The sequence below is a fragment of the Mustela nivalis genome (assembly GCF_964662115.1).
Source record: "Mustela nivalis genome assembly, chromosome: 8".
NCBI lineage: Eukaryota > Metazoa > Chordata > Mammalia > Carnivora > Mustelidae > Mustela > Mustela nivalis.
In genome coordinates this window covers 23,704,284-23,719,858 of record NC_139027.1, presented here as the reverse complement: position 1 = coordinate 23,719,858, position 15,575 = coordinate 23,704,284, and the positions used below count along the sequence as shown (strand labels likewise).

General features: G+C 50.1%; 1 long non-coding RNA gene across 1 annotated transcript; it reads right to left on the bottom strand.

Moving 5' to 3' along the window:
* Positions 1–11,577: 11,577 nt before the first annotated feature.
* Positions 11,578–15,016, bottom strand: LOC309871845. Its single transcript, XR_014315522.1, has 3 exons — positions 14,392–15,016; positions 14,095–14,248; positions 11,578–13,514 (listed from the first exon to the last, which is right to left on the bottom strand). It is a non-coding gene; the product is annotated as an uncharacterized lncRNA (long non-coding RNA).
* Between the last annotated feature and the right edge of the window lie 559 nt (positions 15,017–15,575).

The following is a 15,575-nucleotide window of genomic DNA, read 5'->3' as shown; positions in this document are numbered from 1 at the left end:
GCAAACCAACCAATTCAGAACCTATACTTGCCAACTACTTTCTTTATGGGGCTCTCACAGGTTAAGCCACTAACCCCTGCCACAATCACTCCAGGGCCAGGTACCAGGCAATGAGGGGAAGGCCCTATACCTGGGGAGCTTGTTAACATCATTCAAACTAGCCAATCCTAAACCTGTATTACCTGCTTACTCTGCCTCACCCATTCTGTCCTAGGAAAACCACTCTATAGGCTCTTGCCCATGTTTTTCCTTCACTCTTTCTGCTTCCTGACCAACCCTCATGCTTCTCTGTGTGGTATGGAGTGCCCCTTCTCTTGAGAACCATAACAAACTGTCTTTTCAATGGCAATCATGCCCTGATTTGTTGGCCTCATTCTACCCGAATAATAATAAAGCTTACATTTAGGAAAAAAAAAAAAGTCTTATTAAGTAATCTCTACACCCATATGGGGCTCAGACTCATAATCCCAAGATCAACAGTTGCATGCTCCTCTGACTGAGCCATCAGGTGTCCCAATAAAACCGACATATGAAAACAACAAGAGCTCAAGAGCTGGAGTCAGATAGCCTGGATTCAAATGCGTTTCCATCATTTACTGGTTGTGAGACATAGCCTTAATTTCATATCTCTAAAACAGAAACAGCATCTAACCCATTAGGCTCTCAGAAGAGTTAAATGAGATATTCCTTAGGAAGCACTTAACCTATAGTAACTGCCACACATGAATGCTGAATAAACATGAGAACTAGATATGTATTTGAGAAGACATAGAATGCAGTACTCATGCCTCTTTGAAGTCTATAATCAGGTGGAACTTTCTAGAATTTCCAAAGAGGCTTCATATTCCTTATCTTATTTCATCGTGACAGCTCTGTGAAGGTAGATGGGTAGGTAAGGCACCCAGATTTTACAGACAAGGAAACTGAGACTGAAAGTGAATGAGCTAGTCAATGGAAAAGGTTGGAATAGGATCGAGCTGTCAGTTAGTTCCTTCCACCAGGCCTTTCTATGGAGAGGACGGCTGTGGTATGGATGAGGACTTGGCAGTCAGGCAGACCAGGCTTCAAAGCCCGCTCCACCACTTCTCAACTTGCTTATGCTGAGAAAGGTTGGAAGCCTCTGATCTTCCATTTTCCTAACTGTTGAAAAGGGGGAAATGGTTTCTTCAATCAGACTTTTAAAAAGGAATTTAATCAAAGCTAGCTGGGGTATGGGATAATGAGCACAGACCTATGTAAAGCACTCTTCTTTTCTTTCTTTCTTTTTTTTTTTTTTTTAAGATTTTGTTTATTTATTTTGACACAGAGAGAGAGAGAGAGAGAGAGACAGCAAGAGAAGGAACATAAGCAGACGGAGTGGGAGAGGAAGAAGCAGGCTTCCTGCTGAGCAGGGAGCCTGATATGGGGCTCGATCCCAGGACCCTGGGACCATGACCTGAGCCGAAGACAGACACTTAAAGATTGAGCCACCCAGGTGCCCCAGCACTCTTATTTTCTTTTAAGGAAATCTCAAATATAGAAAAAGCTATCTGCGCAGGGTTGCTCATCATAATACTATCTGAATACAATTTGGAAGCAAACGACATATTCAACCACAGGGAGATAAATAGATTAGAGTATATTCATGTGACGGGATAGTATATACAGCCATTAAAAATGATGTTTCCCCAATTCATAACAAAAACTATATTGACTGTAAAGTCAATAAATCATGCCTTCTCTCCCATTTTGATATCACCTGATATTGCCTCAGGCGTCTCCCTGAGGCAACAAGAGTGTTGCAGAGTGAAACTCTTGAGGAAGAAACAGATCCAGACGGTGGCATATGAACCCAGAGACTGGGTACTTGCTACCCAGTATTCCAGTGAGTGCCATAGTGAGACCGTGACAAGGTTGCCATTGGTCCCTTGTTTTCTGCATTGTCCCTCCCACTTACATCCTTATGCTTCAAACTGCTGAGGCAGCTCTTCCTACCTCAGCTTCACCTATTAGACCTGCTTTCCTCAGCACCTCTGAGTCTGCCCTGCCTGGATCTTAGCTTTCCCTCATGTGGCTCGGCTTAAACTTCCCCTTCCTGGTCTGTAACCAGATTGGCTGCACCTACAGCACGCTTCCCTGTTGGCTGAACGCTGGGTCCTTGTACTCGTCAGTCTCCCCTGGAACTGTGGGGTCGATACCCTTCCTTTCCATCAGGCAGAATGCGCTGCCAGGGCAAAGCCAGGCTCGTCTTCCTCACCATCGTGTTCCTCGTGGTCCCCAGGCAGAAGCTCAATATACTCTGGTAGATGAATGAATGAACGAGTGAATGAATGATTTATGTGTGTATGCAGGCATTGATGTGTAAGGGGGATTTTGGCCTTGAGTTTCTAGAATTCTGAGTACCAGGCTGCCAGACTCTGCCGGCTGACAGCTCTCCCTGTCCCTGTTTTTGTTTTTCTCCCCAGTTCAGGAAATGGCCCAGTCAGTTACACCCTCTCCCTCCAGGACAGCACAGACAGAAAGAGTGTTGTCACTCCCCTGTTCCTTGCTCTAGCCCAGCAGAAGTCCTAGGACAGCCTTCCAGGTGCTGTGCCCTGCACAGCCGGTACCCAGCATTGAACCCAAAGAGGCTCTAACAGGGAGGCTTTGGAGGGTCATGCTCTCTCCACAACTTCCTCCCAAACAGCAGATCCCAGCTGGATCGTAAGTAAGAGAACAATATAGCCACATATTTATAGTCTCTGTGAATCACTGGTGACTAATTTTTCCCATTTTGTAACCCCAAATAGTTTTCTCTTTAGGCTTCTAGTGAGGGCAAGAACCAGCCAATCATTTAGATGATAATGCACATTTTTATTAAAATTTTTTTTTTTAAAGTCCCTTTCTTAACATGGGACAGAAGGTTGGCAAATACAGATATTTAACTAGTGACTGCTTTTCTTTCTCCAAACATGACATTCTTATCAGTACCCAGCTTAGGAAATTTTTCACTGAATCCAAGAACTTTTTCCACTGAATCTAGGCTATCCCAGGGCTTTTCAAGGCTGTATGGTCTGTCCTCTAACACCCAGAAGAGACTGAAAAGTAAAAAAAACCAAAAACACCCCAAACCCAAAAAACAGAAAACAACAAATCCCAGAGTGAAAGGTATCACTCTTGTTTTTCCATTGTGTTTGTTGGCTGGGACTCCTTAGCAAAGAAATGGCCTTCTTGTATTTTGGTTACATATCATTACGTTCCATTTAGTAAACCCGACTTACAAAAGAGGCAGGGACAGCCAGTTTCTAAAGCTCCAGTGCCTCTGACCTGTTCTTATTTAATACTAATTGCTCCCTGTGAAATTTGGCCTCTTGAATTTTGTTTTTCCACGATCAGCATTCTTCAGTGTCTCCTACCAGAAGGCTCTATCAGTCATGCATAACTTAGATAATTTATTGCCTTGCCTATGAGGATTTATTTCTATGGAGTATTTCTAGAAAACTCATCTGACTCCTAAATCAAACCATGAGGGAAATGAGGGTTGGAGAGAAGGGCCGAGAGAGGCAATCTGGAGTCCGAGGAGAAAATATCTAAAGATGTTATTTAACCAGAACCAAGATTACTGCATTGAGGGGCACCTAGGTGGTTCAGGGGGTTAAGCCTCTGCCTTTGGCTCAGGTCATGATCTCAGGGTCCTGGGATAGAGTCCCACATGGGACTCTCTGCTCAACGGGGAGCCAGCTTCCTCCTCTCTCTCTCTCTCTCTGCCTGCCTCTCTGCCTACTTGTGATCTCTTGTCAAATAAATAAATAAAGTCTTAAAAAAAAAAGATTACTGCATTCAGCATTCTAAGTGATTGAGAAATCAACTGACGAAGGGGTGTGGCTTCACGAAGGTGGCCCATGTGTGCATAGAGGTGACAAAATGTGGGCTGAGAAGGCCTGGTCAGCTGAGTAGTGGGGCCCAGGCAGGAGCTGGTGGCTGGAAGGAAGGAGAGTTGCGAGGTCCCTGGGCTTCTGCAGGACAAACGAGGTGGATTCTGGGGAGTTTTATTTAATTCCAACCTGACTGAGGTCCCATCATAGTGCAAGTCCCGAGTCCCACCGACTCTGGCTAGGGCTGGTTGCCTCTTCTGAATTCCCATGGTAGTGAATGTGCTTGTGAAATAATTTAAGCCGGCCGCCTGTAGTAATCTGAGGCATGCAATGTCATTTTGCCCTAGAGAGCTCAGACCTGCTCCTTTGGGTTTGAGTCTGTTTCGGGTTCCCAGAACCAAATGAATTTTTACCTCTGGATCTCTACCCAAGGCATGTTTTGACCATGGAACCAGGCAGGCTTCAAGGAGCCAGGTTTCCTGCCTGCCAACTGAGATTGGCCAGTGCTGATTTTACACATTCCTATTGGTTTTTAATGCATATTTTGTTTTAGCTATAAAATCGCAACTGCAAAGCCATAAACTTACAGATCATATGATTCAAAGTACGTGCATTTGTTTCCCAAGGGTCTCTGTGTACAACTAATTTCCTAATCTTTCATTTACCTCTCTCCTTGGTCAACTACTCCACAGGTATTAATTGAGCACTTACTGTATGCAGAGCTCTGTTCTAGATACTATACAGGGTACGAAGAGAGTCGCAGCCCTCCCTCGAGATTTGAAGCTAGAAAGGAGGGAGCAAGTAAGTACTAAGCAATCAGGCCAGGTGCCCGCACCCTCCTATTTCTGGTGCCCGCTTCCCTCTGAAGCCTCCCTCTCCTCTCTCGCATTGCCCTCTGTGCCCAGTCATCAATGTCTCTCAGTGTCCGGAGGGTCCTGTCCTCTCTCTCTCCAGTCACTGGTCACTCACACCTGCCGTCTGCTTGATAAAAACTCCAGTCTCCCCTTAATAGTCAGCTTTCCCAGGAAGCCTTCCCTGACTAGCCTAAACCCTCCCCGTCCCTCACCCCTGCCAAGTACTCCCTGGGATGCGATACCCATCATTCTCCATTGTTGTTCCTTATTCCATCGCCAGTCAGTCCTGTGAGCTCTGTGAGGGCAGGGCCTACACCTGTCTCCCACGTCCGTATCTCCAGTGTCCAGTTCAGTGCCTGGCTCTTGTAGAAGGGACCTAGTAAGAATGTACTAGAAGAGGGAAGAAAGCCCCCCGCCTCCCTCCCCACACACACAGATGGAAAGAGTCCCTGAAGGAGCTCACTTCATGACCTGTCCTGCTTTGGGGGAAACTTGCATTTTTGTCTTACCCACTTTGAATTTAGGATGATGACAACACACTCCCCTCTTCAGACCCTATGGCTTTGGGAACCCCAGGCAGATCTTCTCCAAGCCTGGATGGGTCAAGACTATGAGGATATAAGACCCCAGCCATTGGCTCAGACACCCTGTAACCAACCCTCTATGAGAGTTTTCACAGTTATGCACAAATCTTTAGTTCTGTGGACCAGACAAGGCCTGAAGAGTACCAAGGCTCCACCTCTGGGAAAGCCCTCTGCTTTCCCAACATACAGGCAAGCCCCTCACCATCGCTCATCAGCATCTTATTTTAGGCCTATTAGGGCAGATAGACCAGTCCTATCTTCTTTTTTCCCAGCAAATAGACAATTGTTTGACTGGCAGGAAATGGTGACTGTCACCCAGGAGAAGTTTGCTCTGGTTGACTCTCATTTCTCTGCCATATTCATTTGGGGTATTTCAGCAATCTTGAGAACACACACACATACACACACACACACACACGGATATTCACTATAGCATTAGTCACACAGGCCTGGACAGTAGGGACATGGGGCACTAGGACAGGGATTGGGGTCAAGGTAGGAGTGGGGACAGCTTAGAGCCAAAAGTTAAGCCAAGCTGGAGAGCACAGGTAACTCCCACTTGGAAGGTCAGAGATTAGACCTGAGGTCAGAGTCATAGATCCAAGAGTGGGAATCAGGTGGCAATGGGACCAATGCACAAAGAGGCTGAGAGTGAGGGGGTGGCCCTGGGCAGCCACCTGGAGCACTGAGTAGTGGTTGGTGAGGCAGCAGGGGTGTGGTGCAGGGGTGGGTCAGGCTGGTTGCAATGGCTATGTGCAAGATGTATAAAACAGGATAAGCTCATGCCTACAATAAGCTTAAAACCTCATGGGTGAAAGAGGAGTCATGGGCATGAATAGTTCTCATATGAGAGGGGCTGGGAACCTCATGCTGATCCCTGGAGTGCTTCCTGGAGGTGGTAGCATTTTAGAGGAGACTTGCTGGTAGACGTTAGATGCAGTCTATCCTGTCTGCCTTAGGAGACAGAGAGGGACGCTTGAGTGGAGCAAAGCTGTGAAGACAAGACTGTGCTCCATTGGCTGGAAATTGGGTTGGAAGCGACTAAAGCCCTATGAAACCCACCATATGCCAGGTTCTGTGCTAGAGTTTACTTCTAGTTAAGTAGAAATCTACTAACTTATAGATTAGAATTCTCATCATAGCACAGGGAGAGATGAATGATTAACCCTATTGCAGAGTTAAACCAAGGCCTTGTTGAAGGAAATTTGCCCCAAAGCCTGCGAGATTACAGTCAGGAGAGGATGGGGAGGAAAAGGGGGTAGCCTTGAGGAGGAAAACCTGAACATCTGGATGAAGCGTTTGTGCTTTGGACTGACTGTAAAGGGTTTTGGTGGTTTGATGATGATGATGATGATGATGATGATGATTATTATTATTTTTTGGACACCAGCATTTCCAGATGATTGTCAAAGGCAATCCAGAGCCAAGGACCAGCTCTGAGCCTTTGCCCAGCTTTTCCAGAGGCTTTGATAGGTGTATGTTAATGCTGTGTGATTCTTTCCCACTCAGACCGTAAAAGGCTAGTTGTCTTAAAGGAGTGAGACAGCAAAGACACCAAGGGCTTGGCTCTGGAGGCCCGACCAGGTATGAGGACAGGTGAAAAGATGATGAGATATAAAATATGGTACAACTTTGTTTTGGACACTCCTCTCTCTACCTCCTACCCCATCCCCAGATCAATAGCCTGTAACCCGGAGAAGAGGAAGAAAGTTTAAAAGGTGAAATGCACCCCCAGGGCCCAGGTGGTGGAGGTAGCAGACCCTACTCTAAGTTTGGAGGTCAGACACAGTGAGTACTTGTGCCTCACTTGTCTGGGAAGTCCAGGGAGGATGGCAAACCTCAGGGGGTCCCCTTGGCCCCCAAGGTGTGCTCCAGAGACCCAGAGCAGAAGGGGCAGGGTGACATGCCTAGGCGGAGAGCCCCTTCAACCCCACCCACCCTTCATCTCTCTCCCCACACCCCTGCACACATGGGTTTCCCATGGCTCTTGCAGGGGGAGCAGGAACAAGCTTAGAGGGTGGCCACAGGGAAGCTTGAGGCTGAAAGGGGCCTGGGCAGGAGGGCATGGTGCCTGAGGATGGAGCAGCCTGGAGCAGCCTGGTCGGGGGGCCAAGTGGGGGAGGGGGAAAGGGGGTTATCCTGCATGACCAGGCAGAGGCACCTTACATCTCACTTGGGCTTGGGACAGAAGGAGCAGAGCCGTTGCTTCACTGCCTGCCCAGCTGTGGCAGGGCCAGCACTCACTTCTGGGAGGGGCCAGAACACAAGCCCCCAGCACCGAAATGATCGAGATGATGACTCCAGTGGCCCATTCACCTGGAAACAGCTCTGCTAGCTTTTCTGCATCAACCAGAATGGGGGCTTGAGACAGAAAAGAAATCCAGGTACGGAAAGATAGAGAAAATGACTTGGTACACGCTGATCCTCTGAGTGGGAGAGCCAAACCCACTGTGCTGGCTTCTTGCCTTCTCTCTCGCCTCCCCAGACTGCACACCCTCCCATCCGCCTCAACATGCTAAACGGGGTCTCCTGTCCCCAGTACGCTGTGGGCCCGGTGAGAAAACCCGGGCTCAATAGCCTGAAAATCATAAAGCTAGAAGGGCCCATATTCACTTCACCAGTAAGGAGACTGGGACCCAAAGAAAGGATGGGCCTTGCGTCAGGGCTCGACACAGCTGAGCGGCCCAGCTGAGAAAATTGAGTTCTTAAACGTATCCCACCCCCTTTTCCCACCCCGCTCCTGTCCCTGCTGGTCACCCAGGTGGGGAAAGCACACCCTGGCCCCACGGCCATGGCTCCTTCGGTGCGAGCCACCTCTCTCGCTGCCTGGATGGGTGATTCAGGACACATGTACCCCAGATCAGGGGAGAGGGCATGAGGGAGAAGGGGTGCTGCCCAGCATGTAGGCTTATGGGGTACCTCCTACAAACTGACTTTCTGGCCCCAGAACAAAGCAGTTCTCCAGCACAACGTGGGTTGTGCCTTGTGGGAGACAACGTGACACATGCTGGGAATTCTTCCCAAGCCACAATTGCTTCAGAGTCCTGGAGGGCAAGTCTCTGCCTGCTGGGGCCTGAGAGCTCCCCCCAGGCTATGGGGCAGGAAGGGAAGTCTCAGACTTCACTGAGGTAGGAGCGCCAGCTGCCAGGAGGCTCCCCCAAGCACTGAGAACTCGGGGGGATGAGCAGTGGGGCCTCCCTGTCCCAAGGGTCAACTCCAGGTGACTGCCAGCCTCACGCAGAGCGCCAGCCCTGGTGTCGTGTTAACTCTGCCAGCACCGGGCCAGGACGTCTTGCTCCCGGTCCTCACTCACGCCTCCCAGCCCAGTACACAGGTGTTACTCTCTCCCTTTCAGAGATGAGAAAAATCAAGTTTGGAAAGGTTAAGCAACTTGAGGTCAAGGTCACACGGTTCTTAAGGAGAGGCTCTAGAATTAGATATGATAGATTCTCGTGTGTCTTCAGCTGCTGAGCCTTCCCCAGCCTCTCTCCCAGGAACGTCTTTCCTGGGAGTCCTTCCCACCAGAGTCGAAGGGGCAGAGAGCGAGACTTCGAAGAGCCCAGCCTCGCAGATTAGGGGCTGGGAGTCAGGACACTCCAGCGCTTGGCTTCAGCTCTCACTGGCCACATTCCCTGACCACACACACTTGTCTTCCCAGGAGGCTGTTCCCCGGGCAGTGACTGCCACTGGTTCTCAGGATCTCCCACTTTCCCTTACAGCTACTTTAGGCTGTGAGCCCCCAAAGCTCTGTGTGTGGAGCAGGACTCTGAGAAGGCTGATCCCCTCACAAGCAGAGCTTACTGTAATCCAACAAACCTACAACGAAGTCAGACTTAAATGCACTGCCATGCCAGGCGTAACTATTTTTTTTTTTATAGTTTTTTATTTATTTATCAGAGAGAGAGGGAGAAAGTGAGAACAGGCAGACAGAGTGGCAGGCAGAGGAAGAGGGAGAAGCAGGCTCCCTGCTGAGCAAGGAGACCGATATGGGACTCGATCCCAGGACGCTGGGATCATGACCTGAGCCAAAGGCAGCTGCTTAACCAACTGAGCCACCCAGGTGTCCCACCAGGCGTAACTATTATCGACCCCTGGGACCCAGGCTCCTTGTCATCAAGCCTCAACCTTGGAAATCATGGAAATGAGACCTTAATGTTGAGTGGTTTTTGCCATTGGTGGAGTGTTCTTTTACACAACTCAGCCACATTTTTACTTTTTCAGTCGTCACTCGGTTGCCTCTTTAGATATACTCTGCTATGGGGCTTGCAAGTTTCCCGTGGGGTCATGACTAGTTTTAGCCTCACTCCGTTCCCAGCTTCTCCTACCACAGGCTCCCTGATCCCCGCACATATCCAAAGCAAACGTCGAGGCTGGTGCCTCCACTCACTGACAGCAGGGGCGTTGCTAACCCTTCCACAGTCCAGGGATGAGATTCCTGAGTCCCCTCATAGATGTACAGATGATTCTAGTTTCTTCTACACTCATATCCTTGCCCGGCTCCGTGTGCGCTTGTACACACACATACACAAGTGCATGTAAGCTCGCCCAGGAGGACAAATCCTTGAAATGTCACCGATTCCCCACCCCAAGCTTTGGGTGCTTGATGGACTCAGGTGCAAGATTCGGGCCCTGAAGCTGCGGACAGTTGGACAGATCTCTTGGACCCACCCTCCGGGCCTTCAGCTGCGTCTGCTCCCATTCCCTGCAGGGTTAAGGTGTCCCTGGTGACTCAGTGGGGTCAGAGGCTGGCTCCCACCCACCCCTGGTGGCCTGACTCAGAGAGCAGTGTGTGGTCCCCTCTGCCACACCCCTGTCGGGAAGGATGCTGTTCCCTGTTTCCGAGGACCTGCTCTGCTACCCAGGCAGGCAGAGGAAGTGAGGAAAGGAGACACCCACGGGGTTTATAGAGAAGCCTGGCCCCTGGCTTTCTCCTTGTGTGGCGGCTACAAGCCCCAGGAGCAGAGGGAGCTGTTGGGGAGCTCTCCTGGGGGAGGCCAGAGATCAAAGGGAAGGTAATTTGGGCACGTGCTAAAAATAGGCCTGGTGGCTATTTTCGAGCTATTTGGCTTGAATCAGAGAAGTAAATTTTGGATTTTGCTCAAACTTCCTGTCAATTCCCCTAGTCTCTTCCTCCTCCACTTACTCCCCAGGCTGGTGGCATTCAAAGGGTTTTGACTATGACCTGTCATTTTACCCCGGGCTCTGTACACACACACACACACACACACACAGACAGAGAACTGAAAAGAACCATGAAACATTACTTCCCTTTACTAGATACAAGGCACCTGATGTTCTAGCCTGTCCTATTTCATTTTTTTTAAATGACTGGTTATGACCCACTAATGAATGTAATGACTGGTGAGAAGCACCCGCAGTTAGAAAAAACATCTAGACAATCTATCCTTTCTTTTCTCCGAAGCTGTCACTCATCAGTTACGTGGCTTTGGGCAGATGGCCTCAACTTTACAGAACTTTGGTTTTTGGTTTTTGGTTTTTTCATCTATGCAGAGAGGGTTGGTCAAGTCACATCGATTCCCTAAACTTGGGTGGATTTGTTCCATTCTTTGTTTAAAGGGAATCGATCACCTGTGGCATATTCTGGGCAGGCCCAGTTTGGAGCTTAAAGCGTCAAGTTTGAAAGGAAGGGGGTTGGACGTCCTTCCTCCATCAGTTTAGTCCTGGTTTTGTGAGGTCTTGAGCTCTGGGAGTGGAAAGATCCATCCCCAGATCCCCAGGGGTCAGGGCTATAGCTGCCTGAACCTCTCTGTGTCTCAGTTTCCTCCTCTGTAGACAAGGATGACACTATCTCACGGGGCTATTTGGGGGTTAATAGGATGACAGTGAAATGCTCTCCCTTCCTCCCCTTCCTCCCTCCCGCTCCTCCCCTCCCCGCTCAGATTTACTAAATTTCCTTGTGGAGCTCCTTCATCAACACCACTTCCTGCCCCCAGAGCTGCAGAGAGGTACCCCGCACTGTCCCCTTGGTCCTCCCAAGAACCTTGTGGCTTGGTTGGGTAGGGATATTGCCCATTTTATTGATCAGAAAAAGATTGTAAAGTGACCTGCTCAAGGTCACTCAAATAGTAGAGGCCATAGGCTCAGGGCTTCTTCTGGCTGATCAGGTGTGCCCGGCAAATCTGTTAATTTCATGTAGCTGTGGGGAGAGCCCTTGACCTGGGAAAGGACCACAGGCGTGATTCCATGGGCAACCAGATACGATCACAGGTACTTGATTTTACACACAGATGTTAGTTGTTTTTGTGGACAAGCACCCTAAATCGCTGACAATAAGCATAGAAAAAGTTTGACTCATTTTGACCTTTACTATTGTTTCGAATCATCATATCTGTTCATTCACTTGTTTTTCTCTTTTTCCCTTTCCCGAACGTACAATCCATCTAGACAAGGACCATGTTTGCTTAGTCATCATTGTATCCCCAACACCCAGCACGGTGTCTGGCAAAATAAACATTTATTGCTTGAAAAATATTTGTTGAGTAAATGACTAAACATGCCACTTGTGGAGAGACTGGGCTGGGGACCTCTATGTTTACACAGCTTATTTCATATCTGTGCTCTTTGACCTGGATGATATTAATGTTATGTCTTAGACACACAACGGGAGCAGGGAAATGGAAGTGACGACGTGGGTCATTGGAGCAAGAAGGGCCATCCACCTGAACCTTGACGACCTGGTTATTCCAGGTATGTAGAAGGAGTCTCAAACCCAAAGAACTGAAATAATGGCCTAATTTCTCCATTGCACTTAATTCTTGCAGTCCTACTGCAGACAGTTGTGGAATGGCTTCCTCATTAAGAATGACCCAACAGCAGGCACAGAACATGAGGCGTGCGCTCACACACGGGAGTGGGAAGGGGAACAGGAGTTTGAGAGAGAGATGGGAAAGGGAATCTAGGAGGCTTGCCTTCCGGCAGGAGAAAGCCTCCATGCCCGGACCTCCTGCACAGCTCAGTTTCCTCCCCCAAGTGTGCATTGCGGGATCCCAGGTAAAGACTCCTTGACCTTGGCAAACGAGACTAGCTCCAAGCCGGACCCTCATGGACAGAAAGGACCGGGCTGACAGGCAGAGTTCTAAGGAGATATATTTTTCAACTTTGGATTTAAAAAAAGAACAGAAAAAATTCAAGCCTAAGCCAAGAAGTTTGGCTTTGTCACGTCAATAGTATTTAAAGATGTTATTTGGCCGGACCTGGAAACTGCGAATGAAAAACAACTTGGCCTCCTCTCTCCTCTCCCGTCCTGCCCTCTCCCTGTTGGTTCCCAGCTGTCCTAGCTCCCCACTGAAGCCCCATTGCCCGAAGTAGTCTAAAGGTGCTTGGAAAAGGAACAGGAAGAGACAGAGTTGTCACTGCCTACTGTGCGCGAGGTCAGTCCCAGCCCGTTGCTTCAGGGGATGACGGACTTGAAGCTCAGATGAGGCTGGGAGATGGCTATTGTGGGTGGGGCCATCCCCATTTTACTATCGAGAACACTGAAGCTCAGAGTGGTTAAGTGATTTACCGAAGGTCACAACGTTTAGTTCGTGGCCACATCTTCGGAATTCCAAAACCCACGCTCTTTCCAGCAATTACAAGGAAGGGACTGGCGCTAAGTCACTTTTTGAGGAAAGTAACAAAACGTAATCCCGCCTCCCTTCGCCCCTGCCTGCCAGCCTTTGCCTTCCATCAACCCTCCACACGTCTCTCAGGTCGAGTTCATGTCTTCCTGCCTTCGCAAAGCTTCCCTCGCTTCTCCAAGCCAGAATTAATCTCTTGCTCTGTCCACACAGGGGGTCTGTTTAATGACTCCTGTGCCAAAGCGTCTGTGTGGATCTGCCTGGTGCTGTGGTTGCTGGGGATGGAGGGTGCTGCTTCGTGACGCGCAGACATCCTAACCAAGCCTGGCGTCAGCTTGAGAAGGCACAGGATGGAGACAAGGTGTGGAGCACAGGAGGCAAAGGAGACTCTTCTCAGTTCCCAGGCTGCAAACCCACCCTCCGCTGGAATTTGCCGCACTCCCATCACGCTCAGATTTCCCGAGAAGGCCTCCTCCATCTTTCTGAGAAATGCGGAGCACAAGAAACATTCGGGGGAAGACCGGGATATAAGCTCTGAGCACCCCCAAAGCAGGATACAGTAGATCTGCTTCAGGAATGGTTGTTAGGTGAATGAATGACTCACTTAATGAGTCAATGTTGCTACCCTCAGGAGCCACCCAGCTTGGTCCTCGGTCAAGACAGCTGGGGGAAGAGAATTGTAAGTATCACTCCCAAGTGCTTCTGGTTTTAGCCCAACCATGCAGACATGACCTGGGTACTGGCTGGTCTTCCAGCTTCTTCCCAGGCTGAGCCTGGCATTTTGCTCTCTTGGGAGCTTCTTGGGGTGTGGAAAGCCAAGGCTCCACACCCCTGCCTCCTGCCATGCCTCAGGGCAGGTCCCCATCCTCCTCCTCTCTGCTGTACCCTCCGTGGTCCCACTCTCCACCTCACCACTGGAATGGTGCAGAGACCCGACCAGAGAGTGGCCCTGGGCCTCAGTCCTTCTCTCAACCTAATGGAAGTGGCCAAGAGGTGCCCAAGCCTGGAGCCCAAGTCCATGGCTTCCCACAAAGACCAGCTCCTTCTAACCTGGGCTCTGGAAAGAAAATGTGTGTGAGCCATTGTGCACACATGGGAGTGGGCACATGTGTGTGTGTGTGCAGAGGTGGTTTCTCAGCCTCAGGAGATCTAGAGACACTGGGTTGTTCTTAGAATTTGAAGTTTATCCCATCCAATCCCTTCATTGTATAAATAGTTTATTTGGGTTAATAGGAGTCTTTACCTGAAATGTGGGCCATCAGACGTATGTGGGCAGAACTCATGGCCACCCAGGAAGAGGGACAGATACCTGCTCATTCTGACCTCCCTCTTCCACCACCCTGTGTTCTAGACCCTTCTTCTTATAGGGAGCTCCTCTCTTTTCCTCAGGCTCTTTACTGGAAACAAAACAAGCAGAAGACATTGTTGAGGAAGCCAGGATCCTTTTCGTTGTCTGGGGCCCCCACCTGTCCTTCCCTGCCCTGCCCCCTGTAGCTCAGGCTCCCCAGCACAGGCCACCCTCCAGGACACACATTTGTACCTTTTGTCCCTTTTTTCTTGTAACCTTGCAACAACCTTGCGAGCACGGTGTTAATATCCTACTTGACAGGTGAGAAGACGAAGCCTGGAGAAGTCCATGGGCTCGTCCGTAGCACTCCGCTGTCACCCGGCCAGGAGGGGGACGGGAACCTCCGCCTTCAGGCCCCCAAGTTTGTTCTCTCCACCGGCAGACCCGGAGACGGCTCTGGGGCGCATGCCCAGTGTCCCGTGACTCTCAGGGGCCTCTGGGCTGCAGAACTGCCTGGGAGGAAGCCTGCTTCTCTCCATCCACCCTCTCGCCACACTCGGGAAGCACTCAGCCTCAGCTGCTGTGTGTGGCAGGTGCCTGCGAAGTGGCTCTGACACTGTGGGAGTCCTCAGTGAGGACAGCCGCTTGGTGTCTGCAGAGTCTGGAACAGACTCTGTATCCCCCGAAGCACCCCTCTTGTGCTAGGACCACTGGTTCCCCACACAGAGAACGGCCTCAGAGGCCTGCCTCCCAGCCGTCAGCAGCGGCCCTCCTCAGGAGCTAAGCCCTGGCACTTCCCAGGCCTGCACTAAGCCAAGATTCCCTTCCAGAGAAATACTTCATCTGCCTTCCAGCCTTGTCCCCTGTCCAGTGTCTTCATAGTTCGGATTCCTGTGACGATGAAGAGGCTGGCACCCACGAGCCGGCCTCCTTCCAGCTGAGCTCCATGAGACAGGTGATGTCTTGTCCATGAAATGCCAGGCTCTCTACCCCTTTTGGCCATTAAGGGATTAGAAGACCCCCCCCTCCAAATTCTGGTGGCCTCTGACCCAACCCAGATACTCCAGGGGTCCCCTGTGATGGAACATTTGGCTTACTGTCACAGGCAAGGCCTGGGGTTGGGTCACGACTTGGGGACGAGGGTCTGGAGTTGGATAGAGGACAAAGGTTGGCAGCAAATGCAGCAGAAGTTGGGGGAGGGGGCCCTGCAACTTCCGGGCCGTCACATTTTAGGGTTCCTCTTGAAAATCGGTGCACAAGGAGAGACCCTGCGTGGCCAAAAGCCCCTTGAGGCCTCCTTTTGAAGGCACCAGGTCGGAGACTGTCAAATTGTCTTCCATTTGGTTTGCCAGCTGCTGTTTCCGTCAGCATGGGACCAGATGGGACTTTGGCTGAGCACGCACCGAGGTGGCTGGCTTACATTTGGGGACCGCGTT